This window comes from Rattus norvegicus, chromosome 3, assembly GCF_036323735.1.
Source record: "Rattus norvegicus strain BN/NHsdMcwi chromosome 3, GRCr8, whole genome shotgun sequence".
Classification (NCBI taxonomy): Eukaryota; Metazoa; Chordata; class Mammalia; order Rodentia; family Muridae; genus Rattus; species Rattus norvegicus.
Window position 1 is genome coordinate 80,708,328 of NC_086021.1, and position 27,634 is coordinate 80,735,961.

Sequence of the window (27,634 nt, forward strand, 5' to 3'; positions counted from 1 at the left end):
TCCTCCTGCAAATGCACAATCGTGTTCTATAGGGCCTGAATGTGAAGGCTGTTCAGTGTAACTTAATAATCGCAATGTTATAGGAGAACCAAACACTTTCCCTAAAGTATTGCTGGACGTTAATATCTCACTCTTGAGAACCCATAAAACATTCATAGAACTTGTAGCCACATGCATATATCCCACTTAGAAAGCATAGACCCTCCCCAGATAGCTTAACTACCTCTCGAGGAAGGCTGTTTGCTCAGATGAAGTTCCCCTACTCTATCATCTATAAATAATCACAGGCGTGTGCATGTGTGCATATGTGTGCATATAGGCAGAATGCTTAGCTCTATAAGTGACTATGAAAGAGCTTTACACAAAATGTTAGTGCTGATTTTAATCTCTGAATCTCTAACTCTTTTGGCTCAGACAACCCCTGATTTATCCAAACCAGGTCATGTGTAGTTTTAAAACCCTACAGCAAAGGGGAAGAAAGGCTGGGGTGCATCACTCTTGGGCTCATCTGTCTGAAAGTGAGATAATTTATTTAAAGCCATAGTAATGGGAATGGAACTGAGACGTGCCCTGCTTTACCTCTACCTCCATCCAAGGCTCTCTGGGATGTCAGGTATTTATCCACTTGTCCAGGTAGGAGAAAAGTGACAAAATCTTACTGGTGACCATAGGGTGGCAAAGGTCATAGCAGAAGCCACAGGGCCTCACTGAGTTTTTTTCTCTCCTTACAGGATGGCAAATTAGAAAGTCAAGAATATAGGGCCGGGGTGTAGCTCAGTGGTGCAGCACTTGCCTAAAACGCCAGGAATGTAGACGGTAGGAAGCAAAAACTGTAAAGCCAAGATGGGCGGTGTCCAAGGCACATTTATAAGGGATAATCACAGATAAACCTCCAAAGGGGAAACGCAACAAGAGAGCAGAAAGCTTGGCCTGCTTAGAGGAATTGGCAGGTAGCCCCGATCCAGGAGAGCTGCAGAGGAAGTCCTCAGCAGTTAAATCCAAAGTTGAAAAGGGAGAAGGTGTTGATGCTGTGACAAAGTCAGTAGATGGTGATGAGGTGGTGGCATATGGGCCGCAATCTTCACAGTGCCTAGATAGTGCCCCACTCCGACTCAACACAGAAGCCAATGAGCCCAGAAGCAGCAGCCTGTGAGCTCCCCCACAAGCTTCCGGCATCACTCACAGGACCATGTTAATGATTCTTTCTGGATGTCACCTGGGGGTAGGCGGCAAGAGAATGGTTTCCTGAAGCATCCTCAGGGTTCCTCTGTGTATAAAACACCAGAACTACCAGCAAAATTGCTACCTATAACCTGAACCCCCCCTCAAACATTTTACTGCTGCCTATCTCAAGAAGAACTATGGAAGTCCAGATGCCAAAAACTAGGTGAGTTCTTAAACACAGAGAGAGGAGGTAGGAATGACAGAGCGACACAATCCTCAGCAGCTGTGCACTCGCAAAGCTTGCTGAGGATCACAGCTCCTTCCCAGCTTCCGGAGTGCATCCCACCTCTTTGTCTTTAACAAATAAAATTTATCACTACAGATTAAAGTTCTGTGTCTCTTACAAAGATCCTGAGTGAACAGCAGATTCAAACACACACACACACACACACACACACACACACACACACACACACACACAAACACCACTGCTCTTCCAACTTCACATTCTCTATATAAAAACAATATGCTGAGACCATCCAGTACTGCCCACATTGACGCAAGCAAGGGTAGTGGGCCACTGGTTCATGGTCAACTTACCAGGGTCAACACCCCCAAAAGATGTTGTCTACTTGCTTTCTATTTTGCCTTTATTCCTTCTTTCTCCCAAAAAAACAAATGTTGGGTTTTGGAAATTATTAATTGAGACACTTTGGGCCTCCACGCATTCCAGTGTATAAAGAGTTAGGAACTGGATAGAACATTGCAGACTCAAAACCAAGTAAAGGAATGTGGTTTCTGACGAGTGGAACTGAGGTGGCAGAAATGGTGAACTATATAGATAGCAGCCACCCCTAGATCAGCGGTTCACAACCTTCCTAATGCTGCGACTCTTTATACAGTCCCTCATGCCGTGGTAAGTCCCCGTCCCCACCCCCATAAAACTATCCCGTTGCTACTTCAAACTGTAATTCTGCAACTGTTGTGAATTGTAGTGCAAATATTTGATATGTAGGATATCTGATATGCAACCCCTGTGAAGGGGCTGTTTGACCCTTCGGGGGTCATGACCCACAGGTTGAGAACCCCTTCCTTAGCAAGCTCCAGCCACAGAGCTCACCCTTAATAGTGTTCTAGCATCCTCTTGGGAGCTTTTAGGATTTCTGGTGCCCTGGTCCCACCTAAGAACACATCCTGTGGTTGTGGGATCCAGGGCAGCCGGAATTAAGAACCAGGACATGTGCCGATACGGGAATGTGCTTCATTTCTACTTTTGGACAGCTCGGAGTTTAAACCTTTCTTCTAAAGATGCTCCTGTTGCCATAGCACCTGCTAGAGACCTGATGAAGGACTTGCCTTATGGAAGGAAGCATGGACCATTGAAAGGATGCTGTGGGTAACCATCATGCTGAAGCTTAGACTAAACACAGAGGTGGCCAAGCTGTCCCACAGCGTGGCCATGATCAAACAGAGAGAACGGTTTCAGAACTTGAATATTGCCGAATTCTCAAAGTCGGCGCTCTGGAAACTGGTCTGAGCTGCTTCAGACTAGCCCTGCATTCCTAATGCTGCCGTCCAGAAACTGCTACCAAGTCTCAGAAACAAAAGCATCTCAGGGGTCACGAGAGATGGAGACCCTTTATAAAATCAGGCCGTTTAGTCTCTGTTCCAAACCACTTCATAAGAGTATCAATTATACTATTATATTTTATATAGTATATATAAGATAATACATATGACATAAGATAATATATAACTATATATAATTAGTAGGCAATGTGAATATTTGCCTATTAATTATAAGAGATAAATTCAATATTGAAGCAATATTTAAAGATATTAAATATCCGAGGCGAGTTAATGATTACTTGCTCATTGGCATTAGCTATTTAACCTCTTCCTCACTTCCTCTAGTCCTGACATCACTTCCTGCATAGGTGTGTTGAAACTCTGTGTTTAGCACTAATATGCTCAGAACCACAGGGGACTTAGAGATTAATTCAGCCCTCTCAGCTGTGACTCTACCCCACACACCTGAAATCCTGGCAGCGTTTTGCCTAGAGAACACTCTACGGTAGCAGAAAGTGGTTCCTCCCTTCTAGGCTTTATTGTTCAGTCCAAATATTCAGAATTTATTGAAGAGGCTTTTTATTTCTTCATTTATTATTTTATTCTTAAGGTGTCCACCCATCTCGGGGTTGGAGTATATTCAGATAGCAGATGTCACACGGTTCCTGGAAGTCCGGGCTGTTTCCATCTTATGGACCTATTACCAAGGCCACCTGCTCCCTCTCCTCACGGTGAGCCACCGGTAACCCCAGACTCCTGCTCCCCTTTCTGTGGTTTGGAACCCCTGGTTTGTTTTCGCCTGTGAGATATACACATAGTCTCATCGCTGACACCCTAAAGGTTACTTTTCCAACAGGAAAAAAAAATAGCTCAAACCATTAGGCAAAGCAGCAAAGAAGGGGAGAGAATCACACAACAGGAGTCAGTGTTAGGTCGACCTCAGTGTGGGACGTTCAGGTAGCATGCCTGAGACCAGCGTATGACCCAAAGATTCCTACACGGTTCACTACCCGCTACCACACACCAGCCGCTGATCACCCTCACCCTGATGAAGTCCTGAGGAGGCCATTTTGCTGGGTCCAGCACTTTGGGATTTTGGGTAAACCGTTTTAGGAGTGAGTTCAGTCTCCGATACTTTTGCCAACTGAGCAACAGAAAGGCCTGACCAACTGGCCTCAAAGCATCCCTGAGCATTTGTGGATGGATCTCAGTGGAGGAAATGCTTAGGAAAGATCCTGGAAATTTTAAGTGGGGAGAATTTTTTAAAAAAAAATTTTAAACAGATTTTCATTGTACATGATATTGTCTTACATAACAACACATTCATACAAGACACCCGTGTCCACTGCCTATAGCTTCCTCCTCCTCCCTACCCTCCTCTTCCAGCTTTGAGCCTGTATTTCACGTATGCACATATGCTTTTATCCATTTCTATACAATTTAGGAATGACACCTGAGAGAAAACCTTCAATATTTGACTAAGCTAAATTATTACAAATGTTTTCTGTTGCATCTATCTTCCTGCAAACAGCATGACTTTCTCCTCTTTGTGCCTGAAAACATTCATTTATGTGTACATAAAGCATAATTTTTATCCTCTACTCTGATGTTGGACTCCTAGACTGATTCCACAGCTTAGCTCCTGTGGCTCAGGAAACAATAAACAACGGTTAGCAAGCCCCTGCGACATGATGACTCAGAGCCCTTGGGGCAAACAGGAGCGACATAGCTGGGTCACACTGAAGAGCCACTACTGGGTTTTTTTAAGAAGCCTTAAAATGAGGTGCATTTTTATTGTTGCCATCACTGAGAACCAGAGAAGTGTGACGGGCAGTCAGTAAGAGACAGGGGTGCCAGGTATCTGCCAACAGTGTTTAATGAAGACCTGCCCCCACATAGTTCAAGACGTGCCTGGAATTTCATCACAAGAGCGTAAAGACAAAGGCATACTGATCACATCGTATGGCCTCTGGCCTGCCTTCACTCTACGCATCACCACAACTTACGTGTTGCACATTTCCAATAACTCCTAAATTTTCTGGAAATTAAACTACTGTGAAAATGTCAGGAAGCTGAGTTTTGCTTTGTTTAGAACTTTTTTTTTAAAAAAAAAATACAATTTGTTTCTAGATATTCATCATTTTGAACATGCCAAGGCCACTTCTGGCCCATGAGTCACCAATGAGACACGCCTCTCTTGTCTAAATTCAAAGGTCCTGAATCTCTGAACATTCTCCATGTTTGTAAGCACCAGATTAGAGGTAGATAGTATGATCATTCCAAGCCTTTACATGTTGAATATTATTATAATTCAACCATTTTCACCTTATACTCATTCATAATGCAGTTAAAGCATTATCTGAAGTACGTATAAATTTTCATTGTCTATAAAGGGAGCATTATTAAAATCCTGGCTTTTAAATTGGTGTAGATGGGGTGATTGACATTAGAAAGACGTCTTCTAGTACCTTACAGTGGAATGTTGAACCCTGTGTGGTAAGCCACGCCAGTCTGAGGACACGTTCCACTGGGTGTGTCTATAAAATACCTATAGTTCCTGGGTAACCCTTGAGCTTTCTTACTTTCAATATATAGCTCACAAAAATAAGGTATATGCTTTTGCTATTGAGTAACTCATCTTCCAATCAGAACATGACAACTGGACAACAGAACTCACTTGTGTAAACCCCTACCCAATTTTCAAACCACCCTCTTTTTTTCTCAGTGAAGGAAGCCAAGTGATAAGATGAAGTGAGACCTGGATTCAAATGCCACTTCTGCCTCCCACAAGTCACCTGACCGCTCACTCCTGACCCATAGTAACAGAAAGCTTTCCAAAGTCTCTTCCTCCAGTAAACACATTGTGAACGCACCACCTCCCTTCCCATGGGCTGCAAAGGTTCTGTGAGGTCTCCTAGATGAAACAGATTTGTGAGCTGCAGGATGTAGCTTGATTTGATGCTTCATTGATCCCTCCCCCACCCTCCATGGGCCACCTAGATAAAAGAGCAGTTCGTGGGATTTTCAGTCTCTCAGAATTTTCTGTCTAAAGCAGAACTGCTTTGAATGGACCTACAGAAAGAGAGGAATAGGACTGAAAGAGCTTGAAGGGGCTCGAGACCCCATATGTACAACAATGCCAAGCAACCAGAGCTTCCAGGGACTAAGCCACTACCTAAAGACTATACATGGACTGACCCTGGACTCTGACCTCATAGGTAGCAATGAATATCCTAGTAAGAGCACCAGTGGAAGGGGAAGCCCTGGGTCCTGCCAAGACTGAACTCCCAGTGAACGTGATTGTTGGGGGGAGGGCGGTAATGGGGGGGAGGATGGGGAAGGGAACACCCATAAAGAAGGGGAGGGGGAGGGGTTAGGGGGATGTCGGCATGGAAACCGGGAAGGGGAATAACACTCGAAATGTAAACAAGAAATACTCAAGTTAGTAAAGATGGAAAATAAATAAATAAATAAATAAATAAATAAATAAATAAATAAATAAATTTTAAAAAAAGAGTTAGCATTGTACCTCAATTGGTAAAAGGCACACACAAGCACACATACACACACGTACTGCACACACTGTATGTATGTATTATTGTATAATGTACTTTCTGCCATAATGTGAACTAAAACTACAGTAACCAAAATAAGTCTTTTCTCCTTAAAATATCCTATCAGTTTTGCAAAGTCTTTATTAACACCAAAGAGAGGGGGGGGGGATAACTTCGGTAACGTCACTCAGTGTGCTGTGGTGAGAGCAATTGAATCCTCAAGCTTCACGACCCTTCCGACCCCATTTCATATGAGGGCATGCTGAGAACAGGCTGTGTGCTTGAACCCCTGAGCTTGTAAACTTGAATTAACAGTCCCTAACCCGATAATTAGCAGTGAATGACAAATGAGGGTGTTTGGCACTCGGTGACTGCTATGACCATTTTACAGAGAAACTGAAACAGAGCTCTAGGAATCCTTTCTGGACTATTGCTGGCTGTTTAGGAAGACTTGGAATAAAATTTAACCTTCTGACCCTACCATCCCAGAAGCCCCCTCCAAGAACCTACCTCAGTGAGGTTACAGAGGAAATAGAGCCTTCATCCTCATTCTGTGGGTGAGCAAAATCAAGCAGCTGTATTAGCTGATAATATATTGGAACAGGATAGAAAATGGGGTTTCTGATGACCGTAAGTCTTGTGTTTGTATCTGCTTTGTAACCCTCTGCCAACCACAGCAAGGTAACCTCTGATGATTGGCCCTAAACTCTGCATAGTGACAAAATTCTAGTGCTGGAGAGAAGCACAGAGAAATGTTTCTGTCAGCGTTGGGGCAAGTTTGTTGGCAAATGTCTGCAGAGGAATTATTTTAAATGTGCATAATGCATGTCTTTATGTCTGAGTGCCCTTGTGTGTGCCGTCTGTGTGCAGGTGTCTGTGGAGATCAAAAGAGGACATTAGATCTCCTAAGGCTAGAGTTGCAGGTAGTTGCAAGCCACCCCGTGTGGATTCTGGGAACTGACCTTGTGTCCTCTGGAAAAACAGGAATTACCCCTAACCACTCGACCAAGTCCTAATATTTTCTAGAGAAATTTTAAGTGGGTGTATAATCCTCAGACCTTGGGGGAAATTACTTAACAGTGCTGAATCTTGGTTTAAAGGAGAAAGCAGGAAGCACCCATGGCTGCATCCTCTCCCAGGTACCATCAGCCATAAAGTATCAAACTCTCAGTCAAGTGCAAGTTCTCCCAAGCTTGGGGACACAGCTGAATGGGGAGCAGACTTGTCTAGCGTGCACAGGAGTTCTGCTAAACCAGAAGTAGTGGTCCTATGATGCCAGCACTCTGGATATAGAAGCAGAAAGACCCAAGGTTTACGACTACCTTCAGTTACATAGAAAGTCTGAGGCCTTAGGCCAGCCTGGGCTATTTGAGACCCTGTTTTAAAAACACAGAGCACCCCAAAGGCGAATTTATCCTGGATAAGGTTTAAAGGAGTTCTCCCTAGCAATAGCAAGAATCTTACTGGTTTTGATTAACCAAGGTTCCACATGGTGAGGGAAGGAGTAAGGATGGGGAAAGGATCAGCAGCCTCAGGTGGTAGCGATACCTAGTCTCCCACTGATGTTCAGTGTTTCCAGACTTGACCTCCTCGGAGACCTGGAAGGTTGAGACCATGTGGACAAGGGTTGAGCTATTCTGTATACATAGGTGGTAGGGAGAGCTCTTGGGAGTGAGGGCCAAGGATAAGACCTCAGAGGCAGATCAGGGCCTTTTGTCAAACAGGAAGCACCCCAGCTTTGTTTCAATTCATGATGATTTCCCACAGAAACTCACTACTTCCTATGTTCCAACCTCAAATTCAAGAAATCAAGAACACTGGATTACATGTGTACCATGAGGGGTTTCTTCAGGGTGGCATATCAGAGTCACATGAGGAAAACGGGAAGCCCCCCAACACATGTCATAGTCACATGACAGTGGGTGTGTTATGCCCCACGAGGCTATGTGTGTAATTACTGTACCACACATGCTATGTGTATGTCCTATGGAATGCATGGTGGTTAACCTCAATCATCACGTTGATGGCATCTAGAATCAACAAGAAGACACAATGCTAGGCATGTCTAAGGGAAGACTCTCCCTCAGAGCGGTCAGCACCTAACAATGGATGGCTCAGGTACAGAGTGGTGTGAGGGAAAGCATGTCGCCTGTCTGCTTTCTGCTCTTGTTTAGCCTGTTCCTTTTGTTCCCTGATGACACAAGGCTCTGGCTTCTTTGGCCTTGCCACATGGACTGAATATGGAAGACAATCCAGGGATCTTCCAAGCCTTCAACACCAGCTTAAGATGGTGGAGGCACCCAGTTCCACAAGCCGAGTAGCTATGAAGCTCTGTTTCTTCAGTCAGCAGACAGCCATTGTTGAACTATCCAACGCTGTGGCTTCTGTCTCTCCAGAGAACCCTGCCTTATAAAGTATAGCAGGTACAGAATAGGGCAGAATGGTGTGCATAGTACGGAATGCACATGTAATATGTATGATTAGATTAAAAACCTTAGAGAGCCTTGTCTGGTAAGGAATAGCATGTATAGATTAGTGAAGAATGACATGCTCAGTATAGTATGCAATATATATATACTGCCTAGTAAGGTATTGTATATACAAACTAGTGCAGAAAGGTATGCACAATACAGTACGCATATGTAATATATACACATAGCTTGAAAACCTTAGTGAACCTCTGCCTAATAATAAACTAAAAGACTAGTCCAGAACACAGTATGCACAGCACAGGATGTATATATGGCATACCTATGAGGAAGAGACAGAATTCTATTTCCAAACCTTCATCCCACTCCCTGCTTTTCCTTCCCTTGACAGCTCCAGGCCTCATTAGAAAACTGACTGAGTGTTCATGGTACAGCACTGGGTTTCCCGTTATTTATTTGGTTCTCAAAGACAAAAGCACAGGCCCAGGTCCAGGGATGGTACTATAAGCTCCCTTTAATACAAAGATAAAGCTTGATATTTCCATAAGGCCACAAAGAAAGGCCCTGCGTCTGACTTGGCTATTCCCACGAGCTCTCTGCAGAAGTCAGAGGTAAGAAAAGCTGTATTTCCCAGTGTGGACACAGCAAACACCTTTATTACTGAAAGAGGATGTTTTTATTTGCACTGCATCATGCCCATAAATTCCACCCACTCAGCAAGTCAAATTATTGCTGGCCTCCAAAATACATTAAGTTTGGGTTTAAATCAGTCACTTTTAAAGATATACTGCAACCCACTTCCTGGCCATATTTGTAATATATTCACGGCGCAAATGTTCTTTAAAATGCATGGTTTGTGGAGTTGTCTTCCTATAGTCAGCCATGGGAAGATAAAAGGAAGATAAGCTCTCGTTTGCAGTTTCTTTGTGTGTGAGTGTTCATGATCGCTACCGACAAGGCTAATGGCTGACAGATGCTTTCCAGCTATGAAGAGAAAGAGCCCTGTGATTCCAAGTCAAATTAGGATTAGTGAGATCACAGCAAACAAAATAAAGGAGGAAAAAAATAGGACCTTGAGCAGTTTCCGTTTGAATTGGGTGGCAGTAGACAGGCTTTCCCAGATAATGGCAAGGAGTAAAAAGACAAGGAATTATTTTGGGTGCTTAATGGTATATGGCAGGATTAAGACGTGACTAATGGAGACACTCAGGATTCCCTTCCCTTGCTTTCTCTTCCTATTTTACAAAGCTACACATTTGTGTTCTTCATCAATTGTCATTCAACGGATCTCAATACAGCACAGATCTGGGGAACGAGTGACAGCAAGGCTGATTGTCATTTAAGTGGCTGAGAAAAGGAGATGCTGGGAGAGGAAACCCGATTTCCATCGCTCCCCCGGGTAAGAAGTCTGGCTTTCTGTGAGCACCCCTTCATCAAGCTGCTCTGTCAGATGAGAAGGAATGTGCAGTGTGTCAGAGAGGTGCATAGCAGTCACCAGGAAAGAAGCTGCACACCATTCCACACATCCGAAGCACCACCTTCAAGATAATATACAGGCCATGTACATCCTCCCAGAAATCAAGTCCATAGCTTGCCTCTGCAGCGCTACACAGGAAGCGCTTTCCCATCTATGTATGTAAGCATATCGTAATAAATCTCCGGCCAATATTAAGGTATGAATTTCATATAACTCAGGGTCAGTTGATACCTAGAATATTTATGATCCATGGTGATCACAGTACTTCAGAATAGATCTAAAGACAGATATATTTAACTTCAAGGCATAACAATATAAATAGCAATTGCCATTTTAGCACTCACATGCTGAGGACCTTACTGAACACTCGATGATCAGAGTTTCCTTTATCTTCCTGTCAACCTAATGACAAACACTTTCTTCTGTCTAATGAGAAAACCAAGAGCCTCAGTTTGACCCTCCCTGCAGTTTCATTAGCCACTTCTTTTATGTGTGTATGTGTTTGTGGGAGGGTTGATTTTAATTATGTGTAGGTAACATGCAAGTGACTGTTGGTGCAGGCAGAGACCAGAAGCGTCTGATTCTTGAAGGTGGAATTACACACTGTCGAGAGCTGCCAGACATGGGTGTTGGGAACAGAACCCAGGACCTATGCAAGGGCAGTAAGTGTTTTTAGCTGCTGAGCCATCAACAGCCCATCTGCTGATCTTTACTTACCTCTTCTGCTACAGTTACTGAGTACCGAGAAACATTTGTTCTGAGGCAATGGCTCTCAACTTGTCAGAGCTATCTGGTAATGTTTTAGGAAGATTACAACGTTACAACATTGGCAATTTAAACTTGGCTATGATTGGAGTATTTCCACCATGGAAATTACCAAGTGCTATAAATCAGAACTTATGTATGTATGTATGTATGTATGTATGTATGTATGTATGTATGTATTGAGAGAGATAAAACATTTACAAATGTACCACTATGAAGATAGAAAGATGGTTCAGCACTTAAGAGTATGTGTTGCTCTTCCAGAAGGTCCAGGGTTCCACTTCCAGCACCTACACACTGGCTTACAACCATCTATAACTCCAGTTCCAGAGGACCTGATACTTTCTGACCTCTCTGAGCACTACACACATGGTACATAGACTTACATGCAGGCAAAACACACGTCCACATGAAATTAAAATGAACATTACCATATGCTTACTGTGAAGGACAGACATTTTTAGGTATCATAGAATTAAATATCCTTCACCTCTCTTTTATTTCCAAAGCATATCCTGTGATACGTTTGCAATGAAACAGATGAAATCTCCTGTCACGTGATGCCATGCAGGATGTGGGCTTCTCTAACACTGTCTGGGCCTCTGAGCCCTGTTTGGCTTGATTTTGCCCTTTTTCATACTTTCTTGTGTGCCCCAAGGTGAGAAGCAGGACAAACTGAAATGTTTAATAGTCATTCTGATTTTGAAAAAAAATCAATTCAAGTCTCTCAGGATCGATAACCTTAGCCTAAGGTAGCCATTAGCCCTTTGTACCAGGTGAGTACAAAGCAAATCCAGAGGAACGCTACATTCTGAAAACAGAGGATATCCCTTTACAACCACAACCACATCGCCACTGTGGTGGGGGTGGGTTGTACTAAATATCTATTTGCCTGTTTTAGATGTTGCACATGGGTGTGTGCCTGCATGCGTGTGCGTGAGTGCATTGGATCTCTCAGAACAACCTGCAGGAGTCTGTCCTCATGTGTGTGCTCCCATGCACCTATTGGATGGAGATCACCTGACAGCTTTAGGAGTCTGTTCTCCTCTCTCCACTGTGTGGGTTCCAGGAACTGGATTCAAGCTCAGGCTTGGCACCAAGTGCCTTTACCCACTGAGCCATCTCACCGGTCCAATATATTTTACTATTACACAATTAACATTTATTGAGTGTTAATAGTGAGCTTATATATAACACAGAGACCATTACTGTACCTGGATTCCTGGCAGATTGTAGGCACAGCATGTTTTTGATATCTTGGATGACACCAAGCTCTCTATAATTTCCCAATGAAGTCAGTTGCTACTAATTTCCTGAACATCTGTTCTTCAATTTCATTAAATGGCTAATGAATCCAGACATATAAGGTTCATAAAGATATTTATATCTGACATTAACAAAATGGCACTCCCGCTTTGTTCCTCTACGTGACACCCTTAAGACAATCAGGTTTGGGGCTGGGGATTTAGCTCAGTGGTAGAGCGCTTACCTAGGAAGCGCAAGGCCCTGGGTTCGGTCCCCAGCTCCAAAAAAAAGAACCAAAAAAAACAAAAAAAAAGATAATCAGGTTTGTGTCACTGCCTGGAGCCTGAGAAATATCACTGTCTTCGCTTTCCTTCCGTGGAACCAAGCCTCTAGGTGGCCGGTGAATAATGGACAGAGCACGGTAGGTTGAAGCAAGGGTTCAGTCTAATGTGGAAGATGTCCATAGTCCACAAAAAAAATTACACTGAAGTCTGAGGAATCGTGCAAGTGTAGGGTTTTATGTGCACGGAGTTCCAGCTCCTCTGTATAGACATCAAACATGGCCTCTGGATTTATGATGAGAGTGTGTTTCATCTTGCAAGAAACAGCTACCTGTCCTCCAAAATAGTATCACTCTGTCTCCCACAGCGGCGAATTCTTTTCCGTGAACCAATGCTTAAGGCAGTGAAGACACCAGATGATGCCACAGGGGTAGAGACGAGTCGCTATAAATCTGTCTGAGTGGAACTGGAGGATCAAACAGAAAAGTGGAGGGAAGATGAGGATGAGGGAGGGTTGGAGAAGGACAGCTAAAGCAGGACCATTTGAGGTAATGTATGAGCACTTAATACAGTAGAAACTTCCCGAAATATACGAAGGTGCTCTAAATAGAATCACCAAATAATGCAAGAGACAGAGCCCCAACTGGACATCTCTTGTCACCCAATGAACCCTCCAGTTCCAGGACTGGGTTACATCGAGTCGAGTTCTTCACTGAATGGGTCCTATGGGAGGCCCCAAACAGCCCAGACTATTGCCACATCTACCGGTTGCTCTCGGCAAACTGAGGGTAAAGTCCTAAGCTGGAGGCAACTCCTATACGACTCACTGAACACAAAGAAGTGCAGAGAGGCTTCCCTTCCACTGACCAGTGTTCATGCCACCGCATGCCACCCCGGGAGAAAGGTCAACACCAACCCAACTACCAGCCCTTCTATGTACAGTAACGACTTGCCTGCAAGACAAGCTAATGCAATCACGGCTCCATACTTGTAGGACTGACCAACCAATAGCCGACTGGGTTTAAAGCCTGCTTCGTGAGATGGAATCCGTCCCTGACACTGTTCACGTGGCCAAGAACCTGAAGCCAGGGAAGGAGAGGAAAACCAGATACTACTGTTCTACTGAACAAACACAGCAGTGATGATTCCTAACAACATTCTTCCATATCCAAAGATGGCTGTCTCCCTCTGCCGCCATTAGCGAAGCTTCCTCCTGCACTAGATTGTAAACACACAAAGACCCATGACAGGTCAGTGCAGAGAATGAGAGACTATGGACTCGTCAGCCCTAAATGGGACATCTCCATCAATTCCCTCCCCTCAGGGCTCAGGGAATCCTGCTGAAGAGGAAGTGGAAAGGTTTTAAGAGCCAGAGAAGATGGAGGACACCAAGGAAACGAGGCCTTCTGAACACAGCAGGACTGATGCCCATATGAACTCAAGGAGACTGTGGAGAATGCACAGGGCCTGCACAGGTCTTGGCCTGGTGGAGGTCAGGGCTGAGAGGGCAAGTGGACACAGTCCATACCCTTAACCCAGAACCTATCTCCAATTGATAACTGCTCGCAAGTGGAAACTCAACTCTTTCCAACAGAGTCTCACAGGGTACACCAAACACTCCTGAGGCCAGGACTCGTGCCCAGCAATAAATGGCTGCACAAAATGAACTTAATGGCGCTTTTGGAGGTTCTTTCCCTCATGATGCTTGGTCAGGAATTTTTTCCCTTTACATGCCCTTTGTGTCTATATCATGGTTTCTAGTTTTGTGTTTCTATAGGATTTCTGTGTGTGTGAATAGGTGTGTCCCTGTGTCCGTGTGTGTTTCTTGAGCTTTTTCTTTGGCTCTTTTTCTTCTGTTTGTTTGCTTGTATCTATCTAATTTTGCATCATCATCATCATCATCATCATCATCATCACTATAAATGCTCTTTTGTATCCTAATGAGAAAGAGAAAGAGTGGGTGTGAATTTGGGTAGATGGGGAAATAGGAAGGATCTGGAAGGAGTTGGGAGCATGAAAACCATTATCAAAATACATTGTATTAAAATCTATTATCAGGGTTGGGGATTTGGCTCAGTGGTAGACCGCTTGCCTAGCAAGCGTAAGGCCCTGAGTTCGGTCCCCAGCTCCGGAAAAAAAAATCTATTATCAACTTTTAAAAACTAAAACAGTCCCAGACCCGGTGAGAGAGAGACCCAACCGCCTGGTCAGGTGGGCACTCCTGAGGCTGCAGAGCAGAAGAGACCACCAACACTGCTCACCCCTGCCCACATCCCTGGCCCAAGAGGAAACTGTATAAGGCCTCTGGGCACCCGTGGGGGAGGGCCCAGGAGCGGCAGGACTTCTGCGCCTGAGACACCGCCGGATCCTGAAAGAAACAGACCGGATAAACAGTTCTCTGCACCCAAATCCCGTGGGAGGGAGAGCTAAACCTTCAGAGAGGCAGACAAGCCTGGGAAACCAGAAGAGACTGCTCCCTGCACACACATCTCGGACGCCAGAGGAAAAAGCCAAAGACCATCTGGAACCCTGGTGCACTGAAGCTCCCGGAAGGGGCGGCACAGGTCTTCCTGGTTGCTGCCGCTGCAGAGAGCCCCTGGGCAGCACCCCACGAGCGAACCTGAGCCTCGGGACCACAGGTAAGACCAAATTTTCTGCTGCAAGAAAGCTGCCTGGTGAACTCAAGACACAGGCCCACAGGAACAGCTGAAGACCTGTAGAGAGGAAAAACTACACGCCCGAAAGCAGAACACACTGTCCCCATAACTGACGGAAAGAGAGGAAAACAGGTCTACAGCACTCCTGACACACAGGCTTATAGGTCAGTCTACCCACTGTCAGAAATAGCAGAACAAAGTAACACTAGAGATAATCTGATGGCGAGAGGCAAGCGCAGGAACCCAAGCAACAGAAACCAAGACTGCATGCCATCATCGGAGCCCAATTCTCCCACCAAAACAAACATGGAATATCCAAACACACCAGAAAAGCAAGATCTAGTTTCAAAATCATATTTGATCATGATGCTGGAGGACTTCAAGAAAGACATGAACACACTTAGGGAAACACAGGAAATCATTAATAAACAAGTAGAAGCCTACAAAGAGGAATGGCAAAAATCCCTGAAAGAATTCCAGGAAAACACAATCAAACAGATGAAGGAATTAAAAATGGAAATAGAAGCAATCAAGAAAGAACACATGGAAACAACCCTGGATATAGAAAACCAAAAGAAGAGACAAGGAGCTGTAGATACAAGCTTCACCAACAGAATACAAGAGATGGAAGAGAGAATCTCAGGAGCAGAAGATTCCATAGAAATCATTGACTCAACTGTCAAAGATAATGTAAAGCGGAAAAAGCTACTGGTCCAAAACATACAGGAAATCCAGGACTCAATGAGAAGATCAAACCTAAGGATAATAGGTATAGAAGAGAGTGAAGACTCCCAGCTCAAAGGACCAGTAAATATCTTCAACAAAATCATAGAAGAAAACTTCCCTAACCTAAAAAAAGAGATACCCATAGGCATACAAGAAGCCTACAGAACTCCAAATAGATTGGACCAGAAAAGAAACACCTCCCGTCACATAATTGTCAAAACACCAAACGCACAAAATAAAGAAAGAATATTAAAAGCAGTAAGGGAAAAAGGTCAAGTAACATATAAAGGGAGACCTATCAGAATCACACCAGACTTCTCGCCAGAAACTATGAAGGCCAGAAGATCCTGGACTGATGTCATACAGACCCTAAGAGAACACAAATGCCAGCCCAGGTTACTGTATCCAGCAAAACTCTCAATTAACATTGATGGAGAAACCAAGATATTCCATGACAAAACCAAATTTACACAATATCTTTCTACAAATCCAGCACTACAAAGGATAATAAATGGTAAAGCCCAACATAAGGAGGCAAGCTATACCCTAGAAGAAGCAAGAAACTAATCGTCTTGGCAACAAAACAAAGAGAATGAAAGCACACAAACATAACCTTACATCCAAATATGAATATAACGGGAAGCAATAATCACTATTCCTTAATATCTCTCAATATCAATGGCCTCAACTCCCCAATAAAAAGACATAGATTAACAAACTGGATACGCAACGAGGACCCTGCATTCTGCTGCCTACAGGAAACACACCTCAGAGACAAAGACAGACACTACCTCAGAGTGAAAGGCTGGAAAACAACTTTCCAAGCAAATGGTCAGAAGAAGCAAGCTGGAGTAGCCATTCTAATATCAAATAAAATCAATTTCCAACTAAAAGTCATCAAAAAAGATAAGGAAGGACACTTCATATTCATCAAAGGAAAGATCCACCAAGATGAACTCTCAATCCTAAATATCTATGCCCCAAATACAAGGGCACCTACATACGTAAAAGAAACCTTACTAAAGCTCAAAACACACATTGCACCTCACACAATAATAGTGGGAGATTTTAACACCCCACTCTCATCAATGGACAGATCATGGAAACAGAAATTAAACAGTGATGTCGACAGACTAAGAGAAGTCATGAGCCAAATGGACTTAACGGATATTTATAGAACATTCTATCCTAAAGCAAAAGGATATACCTTCTTCTCAGCTCCTCATGGTACTTTCTCCAAAATTGACCATATAATTGGTCAAAAAACGGGCCTCAACAGGTACAAAAAGATAGAAATAATCCCATGCGTGCTATCAGACCACCACGGCCTAAAACTGGTCTTCAATAACAATAAGGGAAGAATGCCCACATATACGTGGAAATTGAACAATGCTCTACTCAATGATAACCTGGTCAAGGAAGAAATAAAGAAAGAAATTAAAAACTTTTTAGAATTTAATGAAAATGAGGATACAACATACTCAAACTTATGGGACACAATGAAAGCTGTGCTAAGAGGAAAACTCATAGCGCTGAGTGCCTGCAGAAAGAAACAGGAAAGAGCATATGTCAGCAGCTTGACAGCACACCTAAAAGCTCTAGAACAAAAAGAAACAAATACACCCAGGAGGAGTAGAAGGCAGGAAATAATCAAACTCAGAGCTGAAATCAACCAAGTAGAAACAAAAAGGGCCATAGAAAGAATCAACAGGACCAAAAGTTGGTTCTTTGAGAAAATCAACAAGATAGATAAACCCTTAGCCAGACTAACGAGAGGACACAGAGAGTGCGTCCAAATTAACAAAATCAGAAATGAAAAGGGAGACATAACTACAGATTCAGAGGAAATTCAAAAAATCATCAGATCTTACTATAAAAACCTATATTCAACAAAATTTGAAAATCTTCAGGAAATGGACAATTTCCTAGACAGATACCAGGTATCAAAGTTAAATCAGGAACAGATAAACCAGTTAAACAACCCCATAACTCCTAAGGAAATAGAAGCAGTCATTAAAGGTCTCCCAACCAAAAAGAGCCCAGGTCCAGATGGGTTTAGTGCAGAATTCTATCAAACCTTCATAGAAGACCTCATACCAATATTATCCAAACTATTCCACAAAATTGAAACAGATGGAGCCCTACCAAATTCCTTCTACGAAGCTACAATTACTCTTATACCTAAACCACACAAAGACACAACAAAGAAAGAGAACTTCAGACCAATTTCCCTTATGAATATCGACGCAAAAATACTCAATAAAATTCTGGCAAACCGAATTCAAGAGCACATCAAAACAATCATCCACCATGATCAAGTAGGCTTCATCCCAGGCATGCAGGGATGGTTTAATATACGGAAAACCATCAACGTGATCCATTATATAAACAAACTGAAAGAACAGAACCACATGATCATTTCATTAGATGCTGAGAAAGCATTTGACAAAATTCAACACCCCTTCATGATAAAAGTCCTGGAAAGAATAGGAATTCAAGGCCCATACCTAAACATAGTAAAAGCCATATACAGCAAACCAGTTGCTAACATTAAACTAAATGGAGAGAAACTTGAAGCAATCCCACTAAAATCAGGGACTAGACAAGGCTGCCCACTCTCTCCCTACTTATTCAATATAGTTCTTGAAGTTCTAGCCAGAGCAATCAGACAACAAAAGGAGATCAAAGGGATACAGATCGGAAAAGAAGAGGTCAAAATATCACTATTTGCAGATGATATGATAGTATATTTAAGTGATCCCAAAAGTTCCACCAGAGAACTACTAAAGCTGATAAACAACTTCAGCAAAGTGGCTGGGTATAAAATTAACTCAAATAAATCAGTTGCCTTCCTCTATACAAAAGAGAAACAAGCCGAGAAAGAAATTAGGGAAACGACACCCTTCATAATAGACCCAAATAATATAAAGTACCTCGGTGTGACTTTAACCAAGCAAGTAAAAGATCTGTACAATAAGAACTTCAAGACACTGAAGAAAGAAATTGAAGAAGACCTCAGAAGATGGAAAGATCTCCCATGCTCATGGATTGGCAGGATTAATATAGTAAAAATGGCCATTTTACCAAAAGCGATCTACAGATTCAATGCAATCCCCATCAAAATACCAATCCAATTCTTCAAAGAGTTAGACAGAACAATCTGCAAATTCATCTGGAATAACAAAAAACCCAGGATAGCTAAAACTATCCTCAACAATAAAAGGACTTCAGGGGGAATCACTATCCCTGAACTCAAGCAGTATTACAGAGCAATAGTGATAAAAACTGCATGGTATTGGTACAGAGACAGACAGATAGACCAATGGAATAGAATTGAAGACCCAGAAATGAACCCACACACCTATGGTCACTTGATTTTTGACAAAGGAGCCAAAACCATCCATTGGAAAAAAGATAGCATTTTCAGCAAATGGTGCTGGTTCAACTGGAGGGCAACATGTAGAAGAATGCAGATCGATCCATGCTTATCACCCTGTACAAAGCTTAAGTCCAAGTGGATCAAGGACCTCCACATCAAACCAGACACACTCAAACTAATAGAAGAAAAACTAGGGAAGCATCTGGAACACATGGGCACTGGAAAAAATTTCCTGAACAAAACACCAATGGCTTATGCTCTAAGATCAAGAATTGACAAATGGGATCTCATAAAACTGCAAAGCTTCTGTAAGGCAAAGGACACTGTGGTTAGGACAAAACGGCAACCAACAGATTGGGAAAAGATCTTTACCAACCCTACAACAGATAGAGGCCTTATATCCAAAATATACAAAGAACTCAAGAAGTTAGACCGCAGGGAAACAAATAACCCTATTAAAAAATGGGGTTCAGAGCTAAACAAAGAATTCACAGCTGAGGAATGCCGAATGGCTGAGAAACACCTAAAGAAATGTTCAACATCTTTAGTCATAAGGGAAATGCAAATCAAAACAACCCTGAGATTTCACCTCACACCAGTGCGATTGGCTAAGATCAAAAACTCAGGTGACAGCAGATGCTGGCGAGGATGTGGAGAAAGAGGAACACTCCTCCATTGTTGGTGGGATTGCAGACTGGTAAAACCATTCTGGAAATCAGTCTGGAGGTTCCTCAGAAAATTGGACATTGAACTGCCTGAGGATCCAGCTATACCTCTCTTGGGCATATACCCAAAAGATGCCTCAACATATAAAAGAGACACGTGCTCCACTATGTTCATTGCAGCCTTATTTATAATAGCCAGAAAATGGAAAGAACCCAGATGCCCTTCAACAGAGGAATGGATACAGAAAATGTGGTACATCTACACAATGGAATATTACTCAGCTATCAAAAACAACGAGTTTATGAAATTCGTAGGCAAATGGTTGGAACTGGAAAATATCATCCTGAGTGAACTAACCCAATCACAGAAAGACATACATGGTATGCACTCATTGATAAGTGGCTATTAGCCCAAATGCTTGAATTACCCTAGATCCCTAGAACAAACGAAACTCAAGACGGATGATCAAAATGTGAATGCTTCACTCCTTCTTTAAATGAGGAAAAAGAATACCCTTGGCAGGGAAGGGAGAGGCAAAGATTAAAACAGAGACTGAAGGAACACCCATTCAGAGCCTGTCCCACATTTGGCCCATACATATACAGCCACCCAATTGGACTAGATGGATGAAGCAAAGAAGTGCAGACCGACAGGAGCCGGATGTAGATCGCTCCTGAGAGACACAGCCAGAATACAGCAAATACAGAGGCGAATGCCAGCAGCAAACCACTGAACTGAGAATAGGTCCCCTATTGAAGGAATCAGAGAAAGAACTGGAAGAGCTTGAAGGGGCTCGAGACCCCAAAAGTACAACAATGCCAAGCAACCAGAGCCTCCAGGGACTAAGCCACTACCTAAAGACTATACATGGACTGACCCTGGACTCTGACCCCATAGGTAGCAATGAATATACTAGTAAGAGCACCAGTGGAAGGGGAAGCCCTGGGTCCTGCTAAGACTGAACCCCCAGTGAACTAGTCTATGGGGGGAGGGCGGCAATGGTGGGAGGGTTGGGAGGGGAACACCCATAAGGAAGGGGAGGGGGGAGGGGGATGTTTGCCCGGAAACCGGGAAAGGGAATAACACTCGAAATGTATATAAGAAATACTCAAGTTAATAAAAAAAAAAAAAAAAAAAAAAACTAAAACAAAGCTTTAGTAAATTGAAAAAAAATAAAAATAAATCTGTCCATGTTCATAGCATGTCTGACAACAGGAGCCAACCCTAGCAAACTGTGGATGCTGGCAAATGGTACTGTGTCCAGGCAGGCTCAGTGACAGTAACAGTGACAGATGTTCCACCCTGGTGGAGGACATTAATGATAGAGGAGATTGTGTGTGGCATCAGATGACATATGGGCAATGTTGTACCTTCTTTTTTAATTTTGCTATGAACCTAAAACTGCTGTCTAAAACAAAAATCAACAAATTAAAACCTTTTAAAAAACACATATTGTTGGGCTAGAATTGTGGCTGGCATCCAGACAGACCACACAAGGCCAATGCAGTTCCGTGTAAAAGAGGTTTATTGTGGGGGAAGGAGATAAAGGAGGCCAATGGAGACAAAAGGGGAAGAGAGAGAGAAGAAGAGGCGAAGATCAGGAAGGGTCTGGCTTATTTAGGCTGTGACGTAACCACTCGCAGATAAAAGTGGGAAGTAGACCAAATGGATGCTGGGAATGTATGACGATTGCCATGGCAACACATGCATGGGTTCCTGTCCCCTGTGGGTGACATCACCATCATCACTGGGTTCAGAGTTGATCTCCAACCAACCATAAAGCCAGTTCCTGATGCCAACACATATTCTATTAACAACAATAATTCTCAACAAATATAAACTAAAGGTTCACCAAGAGTCAAGTGTTAGGACCAGGCCAAGTCCATGCCTACAAAAGTTAGTAATTACAATATTCTATTCTTGGACGTTAGAAAATTCTAGAGACAACAGGAAAGACACAATCGGACATGAACTATGAGTTCAGAGTTAAGCACTTAAGTCAGATACTTGATGGCAGAAAACTTGGAACAATTCTGAGTCCAGTTATCTCAGACATAGAAAGCACATGGTGTGGAGTAGACTTCCTGCCTCTCCCGACTCTAAAACTTTCAAGGCGTTTTCTACCGAGGAGGAAACTATGAAACCGGTAATAGATACTCATCCATGCTTTTTAATCAGATGCTTAGAACCAATTTTCCCTGTTACATTTGCACTGTTTAAGGAATGGACTTCCGAATCAGAGGCCTCGGAAAAGAATCATCCAACTCCATGCCCTCCCCTCTTCCCATTGGAAATCAAACGGAGTAAGTTTGGTCAAGGAAAGGGAACTCGGAGAATTCAGAGCCCTGAAACATCCCTAGGACTGTCTGAGGAACAGTGGTTAGCCATTAGAATTGCAAAAAGGGATGAAACACCATGTTTTACCTACTGCAGTCCCCCTGTATTTATCCTGACCAATCCGAAAGAACTCTCCAGGGTGGGGGAGTAGAAATTCATGCATAAGTTTTCTTGGAGAGACATATATACAAACATCTAGTCATCCTAGATAGGGTACAAACTATAGGCCAAAGAAACACTTTCATCTCTGTCAAGTCGAGTGAACCAACATGTGCATGGAAGTTACCTACAGGAGCATGGGTGGAAGTCTGTTTACAGGAACAAGGTAGTCACTCATAGACTCATAGACAGCTGTTTTGACGTGGCAGCCCACACCACATTGGGTGATGATTCCCCAAAGCTACAACAGTGCATTTCCCTGCACAGCTTGCATGCTGCCCAACCCAGTCTCCTCCTCCTCAGGAGTCTCGGAACTTCCTGTACCTGTTGAACTTGGTAAGTTCCCTTAGGTTCTTGACTCTTGGGAGCCGCCCTCCTCCTCCTAGAGATCTTTCCATTTGAAAGAAATAGCCGCACAATACAAAGCACTCTCGTCATCAGACCTGTGGACATTCAAATTGACTGCCTATCCTTTCAAAATGTGTTCTCCAGAGCCCACGTGTCTTGTCTTTGCCTTGGAGTGTCCTACAGTGCCCTGCTGAGTTGTTCGTAATAGATTTCGCGCTTCGTCTTCACTCATAGAATGTGATACTATGAATCCTTTACTTTATAGGCTGATTTTGAGGCAAAAATGGGGTTGTAGAGAAAAAGTTATGTCTGGTTCAATAAATGTCACGTAGCAAATTTTATTAATACTAATATAATTGCGTCAGGGAAAAGGTAAGAATATAGGACTAGAAATGAGGAAATCTGAAGTCCGGTCCCATCTCCATAATTAGTAACCCTGTGACTTTAAGAAAGCCAGTAAGGGACAAGGAGCAGAAGCTTGGTGGAGAAGAGCATGTACGGAGCTCCGGTTTAGTCTCAAGCATGGAAGGAAAGAAAGAAAAGGACACTTATGTTTTCTGAGCCTCAAATTTTTCAACCAGTAAATCAAGTTTCATTGCCAACTTCTTGTCACTGTAAAGATCATAAATAATATCGCTGAAGCACTGCGAAACTATACCATTCCCTGGCACTCAGGAAATGCAGTTTGATTTGAGAATTATGTCCTTACCATGCACAGCTTCCTTCCTTCCCTGTGTGTCTCAGAGGGCGCCAGCCTACATCTGTAGCTGGTCTTTGGCTAATTTGTGAGTTCTTTCCTCCACTCTTTCAACTCCCTAACACTAGATCAGAGAGGAAAGGGGGGATAGAACGCAAAGGGGGCAACGTTATCATAAAACTACTTCCTGCTTACTAAGGCCATTAAGTTCTTTGGGGCAACTTTGATCTTCGCACACGACTATTTAATAAACAGCGACCAACAAACGACCCACCACGAACAGAAACCTCCCCATCTCCCACACCTAGGATTAAAACAAAAACCTATACCTGTGATATGTTTGTGTTTTTCAAAGGAACTAAAACACCAAAATTGTCACTACATACATCGTGTGGACTCAGGGGGAAATGGGGTTCTCTGAGTCCTCGGGATTTCCAACAACTGTTTTATTTCTAGGAGATTCATAGTTCTCGGGCTGTCTAGGATGGTGGTCCAGGTATCCCTGCTTAGAATCTAGAATCTAAGTAGAGTATCTATGCCAGTAGAGCAATCCAGTGGACAGGTCTCTCAGCCACCCCACTCTTTTGATTAATAAAACTAACTATGCTAGCATTGGCGGGACCAGTAAGCAGAAGGGAAACACAGGGTCAGAAAGTGCTTGGGCTCCTTAGAGATCCCCCAGGTGTATCCCCTTAGGGACAGGCTTCCCCTAACCTGGGCCCAGAGGAGCCTCAACTCAAGCACAATGTAGGGCTCCCTGGCCGCGGTTGTCATGGGCAGGGAAGATCAACGCATCACCAAATAAATTGCAGACTTGGTATTCTGAGCTCCTACGGATATGTCCCTCCCCTCCCTGCAAACTAAACACCCATCTGTCCCATTCGGTCTCCTGCAGCTTGCACATAGGTACGTGGAGGTCTTGTGCCAGAGGGCAACAAGGCACATCAAGAACACAATGAACACGTAGCCATTTATGAAGTAATTATTTAACATGTGCAAGGGGGATATAAAAATAAATGGCATGGTCTGGCTATTGAGTATTATTTATATAACTTACCTTGAGAGCTGTGAAGACTGGATGTGGGCTGCTGTGTAAGAATAGTGCAGAATGTTTCCATTAGTGTTACTTTGGGGAAAAAAATAAGTATTATTTGAGAAGTAACATGGTTAAGATACTGGGAATTTAGTATTCTTGTCTTTGAAGACAGTGAAAGGCAAAAGATCATTTGAAAAAATGCCTTGACATTTTGATGTGCTTCCACTCATTGCTCGGGTAAAAATGAGAAATATACAAGTGCATTTTTACCTGGCATCACAAAACAACCAATAAAAGGTGAAGTACACAGTCTTTATGATATTCTTGGAGTGACTCTGCTTTTATAGAGAATATTCATGCTAGCAACAGCTGTAAAAAATATGGAAATGTAAAAGAAGAGAGATTAAATATGCAATTTATCTATGGGCCCCAGAACATTAAACCCTTAACACCTTCAAAATATGACAGTCACTCTGAGCCTCAACATTAGAACCACGAAGGGGATTTTAATGGCGATCTGAGCCTTTATTTCTAAGATTTGACTTTTTGTTGCCCTAGGACTTTTTATGTATTTTCTTGATTTGCTCAGTTACATCAGTCTGTCTGTATAAAACCCACCAAAAAAAAAAAAAAAATCAACATTTGAAATCTGTGTTGCTAGGTAATCCAACCTGACTATATACAAAAATGGAAACTGTTCCTACTCCCTCCCCCGCCTATGAAGACCCAAGTTTGAGCAACAGCAGCAGAGCATGCCCGTGGGACAGCATGATGCCAAGTTTTAAATGCTCTACCCATGAACTCGTTGGGGCCTGGGTCGATCTGAATCTCCAAGCTGTCACGTAGCAATACTTAAATTCCGCCATCTGTTGCCTATGACCACCACCTAAATAAAGTGCCCACTGACATGCCGTGCCTCTGTAAAAGGTGGAAGGAAAGGGTCAGGCCGCTCCAGGAGGTATCATTTCCTCAAGGATTGAGGTCAGGGCCATGATGGTCCAGAGAGATTCTGCTGAGTAAAACTGCAGTAGGCAGTAAAGGGAGCTCAGTGCCTGCATCAAGTAGATGGGAGAGAGCGGATGCAAGATGGAGCTTAACCTGGGGTCCAGGCCTGAAGGAAGGAAGCAGTGTGGACGGATGAGATGAAGTCCTGAGGTATAGGGGTGCAACAGGGAGAGGGAGGGCCATAGCCAGAGGCAAAACAGCCAGAGGCAAGGCACCGTCTGTAAGCCTGCCTTCTTCCTCTCCTCTATGGGGATCTTTGGAGTAACAGGTACATCTCACATACATGTTTAGCCAATAAAGGCAACCTGGCAAATAATTTTTTAAAATGATAAGTCCCTAAGGAGCTCCAGTTTAAACGGTTTCTGGCTAACAGTCCCGATAGTCTTTCCCACCAAGTTATACCCCTACCCCCTCTCTCTCTGGCAGGCAAAATTTTCCATTGCCCCCCAAAGTTAAAACTAACCTTACCACTGACTGTAAGGCCAATGGGCCTACACTTCTTTAAAAGGCAATTAGTGGCTCACCTGTGCATACCAACAGACCCAGAGAAAGCTCAGCTGACCAAAGGGAGAAAGGCTCCTTACTCCATCCCCACTGCCTACCACCTGGCTCGTTAAATTTGGCAGCCATTGCAAGCGCTGCTTTCTAAGTATGAGTGGAATTTTCCTTCCACACGGAATCCTTCAGCGGGGTGTTGGTTGGTTGATTGGTTGGGGATGCTCATAGAGTCAGACTGTACTGCTGCTGCCAAGAAAAGACCTTGTCAGCAAGAAGGAATGGCAGGCAGGCAGCAGGAGTGCCTCACGATCACCATGAAGGCATGCTCTGAAGAAAGCATGGCAAAAAGAAAGAGAAAACAGATATCCCCTGGCAAGTGCGTCCACTGAATCTCCAGCTTGCAGGCTACTGAAGTGAAGGCAGGAAAGAGGTGATAACATAGCAGCACATCAGTTGCCTAGGACCATTGGAAAACACAGATATTTAATTACTATGAATAACCGTAGCAAAATTACAGTTGTGAAGTAGCAATGAAGATAATTTTATGGTTGGGGGTTGCCACAGCATGAAGAACTGTGTTAAAGGGACTCAGCATTAAGAAGGCTGAAAACCACCGACTTAAAGAAAGAAAGTAGGTCAAACTCTAGAAGTAAGATAAGAGCTCTGGGCATCAGTTTGCCTTTTAGATAGAGGTCTGCAAAGGGAATCCAATGAGAATTCCATAGGAGCTGATGGAGAGGCCAGGTATGGAGAAATGAGGAGAAGAAGGAGGGCAAGATCAACGGTAACAAATCCACCCTGGTAAGCAGACACACTTCTCCGGACTGAGAGGGGATTGAGGCTAAACAACGTACAAATCAAGCCATGCTGCTTCCGAAGAACTAGCGATGAGCAGTGAAAAAAGTTTCCTGTTTTAATATCACATTAAATAATTCTTTCCAAATTTCCTTGAGAACAAAAAACACGTGTCAGAACTGTCCGCCGTAAAATAAAGGCATTATATAAAAAAGTAATAGCCACAATACGTTCAAGTTAGCAAAATGGGCAAAGTGACGGGGGGAGAGAGAATAAAAGCATGTTAACTTTTTAAAGTTTATAACCTAATTCTTGACTTTGAAAATCCGAGGAGCACCCGAGTATGGTTTCATGAGCAATTTGGAGAAAACCCAACAGTAAGTTCAAAGCAATAAGATGACCATTCAAGACCACCTCGGAGCAGTAGAAGTAAATAAAACACGATTCAGAGAGCAAATGAGAAAATGACACAGAGACAGCGAAGACTCCAGAGAAAGAGAACCTGAGTTATAAGAAACACTGAGAGCAGGTTAAACCTTCCCGTTTAAGGACTGATGTTTTCAAGTTGGCTTCGAAAATAGCGGTCAAACTGCTGCTTAAGACAAAGCTAGAACCTAAGTAATTCGGAACGGTCAGAAATACTCAAGGGAGTAAATATGCGTTTGATAACAATGCAGGAGGTGTGTTAGGAGACGTGCAAACAAGCTGGAAAGCACCCAGCAGGCCACAGATGCCGTTTCAGGTTGATAAAAGGGTTAGTCCACATAAAGGGAAAATAGCCATAAGCATTTTGTACACCAAAGAACAGCAATGTTCAGAAGCAATGCCCATGAATTAGGTCATAAAA